This window comes from Merops nubicus, unplaced genomic scaffold (assembly GCF_000691845.1).
Source record: "Merops nubicus isolate BGI_N331 unplaced genomic scaffold, ASM69184v1 scaffold19366, whole genome shotgun sequence".
In the NCBI taxonomy this organism is placed as follows: Eukaryota; Metazoa; Chordata; class Aves; order Coraciiformes; family Meropidae; genus Merops; species Merops nubicus.
The window spans coordinates 3,341-7,115 of NW_008617161.1; positions in this window are offsets into that span (position 1 = coordinate 3,341).

Below are 3,775 nucleotides of genomic sequence, written 5' to 3' on the forward strand. Positions count from 1 at the left end.
AAACAATGACCAGAATAAATAATTCTACTTTTCTTACTGGATTTGCTTACTACAATAAATGCATTTGCCAGCCCATGTTAGCACCAGTGACCTGCAAACTGTTCAGGGTCACTCCCAGGACTCTGAAGGATCAGCAATTAGGTGTTTAGTAACTGCTGGTTTTCCCCTCAGACTTGCAGTGCTCAGTACAGAGCACATCTGGGTCATCATGCGCAGTACAGTGCTGGCAAAATGTCCAAGCAAGGATAGACAGGTCTGGGTACAAGCCAGGCTTGAGTTAACACATAAGTAAACTGCACATCTTGATACAACAGTTAAAATCTACAACACTGATAGATACATCATGTGATGTAAATTTGTACACTCGAGACTGATACCCCACAACCACAAAAAGCTGAACTTCTCCAGCGTGAATGTAAGTTTAAGACTATCAAGTTCATTAAATGCTTGCAGTAGTCAGATGCCCTCCACAAAATAAAGTTTGCTGTATGTAACATCTAACCCAGAATTGTGCTAGCACCTTGTTTGTACTCAAAACATTTGTCATTGTATCAGTTAGAAGTATAACATACAAACTATCTGTCACTATGCCTCAAACCCTCGCTTGACCATTAATACTTAAAAGTATTTCTACAAATCTGTTTATAGATCTAATGTAGGTTGCATTTTCACTAGGAGACTACAGAAAACTAGTTACACGAACAAGTCTTTCAAGCATCAACAGGTCTTATGTCAGTGGTTAATGGAAGTGGGCAAAGATACTCCATGCTTAAATTTGCATATCAGAAAAATACAACAGTAGTCATAATTCTGATGCACAGACTAATAACTACTGAATTCTTAAATACAAGGTTTTTTTGCTCCTGTCCTTGGCAGTGTTCACAACTTCAAGATTTCCTTACAAAATTACTCAAGCTACTTACTTCGCAGAGCACCTTGTCTGAGCAAACACTTACATGCACAATCCACTCGACATCTGCTTACTACAAACTTTTCTTCATAAAGCAAAATCATTCTGATCTGTTACAGTTACTTTTCTTTCTCTCCTGACTCTGAAAATGATATATTGTCAAAGATTAAGTTAAGGTTAGTGAAAGACTGGCAATTCTTATTTCTATTTTAAACAGTAAGTCTAGCTAAATCGAATTAGGAAGACCTTTAAAGTAAATCCTAAATAAACCACCATAAAAGCAAAAATGAAAACAAAAATCCTTTATTTCACTAAACTACTGAAAATTTACACAGACAAGACCTCAGCCATTTAAGAACACTTTGAAATTAACCTGGCTAATCAAAATTAAGACACTAGTTTGCCATAGGCACTGTAGAAAACACAGCTTGCTAGAAATGAGCAGGACCAGCTGGAACAGACAGGTCCACTGGGAACAGAAAGGCATAAATGAAGACTGCTACAGAGACTTAACTGGAGAGAGGTTTGGGTCTGTTTTAAATAACCACACCACTATTTTAAGTACTTAACATTGAAAGCTGATGGCAATCTGTAGAGATCAAGAACCAGTAAGGCAGTTGTCATATTATCTCCCCCACAATCTCCATTTCTACAAAAATAGTTGCAATTCAATATTAATAAGGTATTGAGCTGAGTTTTCTGTACTCTGGATCAGATAGTCTTGTCTTAGAGAAGTTTCTAGGAACACTGAACTTTTCATTAAGTTATTCCAAGGACAGCATTGAGATGGAGCAGTTTAAGACACAGCCTTTCCGTTGGGGGAGAGCAGAGCCCAGTGCCGCTCGCCGTGAAGCGCAGCATCCGCCTTCCGAACCTGGCACATTCTCCAACTGGGAAATCCATGCTCCTAACTGGCACTGCTGGTCTCAGCTGCAGCTCTTCCTTCACAGGCAGGATGAGTTCTGAGCCACGTGCCTCCTCACACATCTACCCAGAACACCAAGTGAGAAAAGAGACCGTATACCTGCATACCTCAGCCCTCCTCCACCTCCCTGCACAGCCTCGTCACAGCTCTTTCCACAATGAAAGTCTATGGACAAATCAATCCCTCATTTTTCAGTTAAATCCTTCAAATTTTTAAATTAAACAAGTTGCAAGATGCTTATGTTAACAAAACTGGAAGAGCTATTCAGACTATTTTTGCCCTTTACATACAGGTTATTTCTTGAACACATAGCATCAAAAAGGAAAAAGATTCACAACATTCTCATTCCTGCATAGTGTTGAGAAGAATTTTAATTTTCTATGTTTTTGGTATCACAGAGAACTTGTTTGATACAAGCTACCTTATTACACAGGAAAAAAAAAATATCATCATTTACAGTGTTAAAGTACAGTAAATTGGGTGGTTTGCAATTTGTGAATGAGACATTTAGTATCACTAACACAAGCTTATACCAGGAGAGAAAAAAAATACCTATTAGTGTAATCTTCAAAATAATTAACACAGGATTTAGAGAGAACTATTTTGAATTCAATTTTTATAATTGAAAAAAATCTTTTTTTTTTAAAGACCTGAACCACCAGTTCAAGATAACTTGATGAGCATTAAAACAGTAACTATTTCCAAGTTAAATTCATTACCCAGGTGTCCGCAGACACTCATCCATCCCATTTTATGCACACAAAAGCATTAGCACCAACAAAGGCCAGGTTAAGCCTGGCTACATAGCATCTTTCTGCACCTGAAGCAAGCAGAGTTTGTACAAACTGCAGACAAATTTCATGCTTTACTGAGCCTACTGTAATTTTCATTTTTACTGAAAATGGACTAAAACCTCTTAAAAACCTGTACCTTCTGTAAGGTTCAGCCATATTCTGAGTAACACTAAGTGCTTAAAAATACTTTATTCTATAGCCAACTGCTTTAAGAAAACCATATTCTCCATCATTTTACTGTACATTTAAACATGCTAGGAGTTACTTTGCCTCACTGAGTAAGCCAGAAAGCAGCCACTATTCAACTGCAGGTATTAAAATAGCCTAGAACCCAATTTGTCTCTAGGCTTCTAGTGACAAATTAAATCTCAACATACCCCTATAAAGTGCAGAAATTCAAGATTCAGTGAATTCCTGTACTGTGCCTGAATAATGAATTAGGAAAGTTTCTCCATGATCCATTTTTACTGTGACACAGTACCTTGAAAGAAGTTGAGACATTTAAACCACACTGAAGTTATTACGATTTTAAAAACAAGTATAAGGCAACTGATGTATTTTAGTAGTTGCCCACAAATTCAGAAGGGAATTTTTGCACTACAGACCTACCTTTTTACAAAGGACTATTACAGTTTTGGAGCCAAGTTAAAATAAGACTCTACTGCCTGACAAGACAGGTCAGGTTCCATCATCTCAATACCCCTCTCAACAGTGAAGGTGGTGGGAAAGCATGAATACCTGATGACCTGGGCAGGGGAGACAAGACACAACATCAGCTAGAACTCTAAAATACTCAGTATACAGTAAGCTACAGAAACATTTCAAGGACATCTCTGAGCAGTCCATGTTACACATAGGAAAGTTAATAATGGGAATGACTTCTACAAAAAAGCACCTTATTTCACCGAGATCAATTAAAAATACTTACTGCTTTTTAATTTGTAGAACAGCACACATACAGCTTCTAAAGTGACCAGAACATTGACTAACCATCCTTTAGTTTAGGTGACAGACATTCTTCAGCCAAATGTTATCCAGAGAAATTATTTTACTTAGTGGTCCCTCATAACTTAGCTCTTTAAGATTGCAGACTTGCATTAAGGATGGTTATAATCCATGAACTGTAAAGTTAACCTAAGCAGGAAT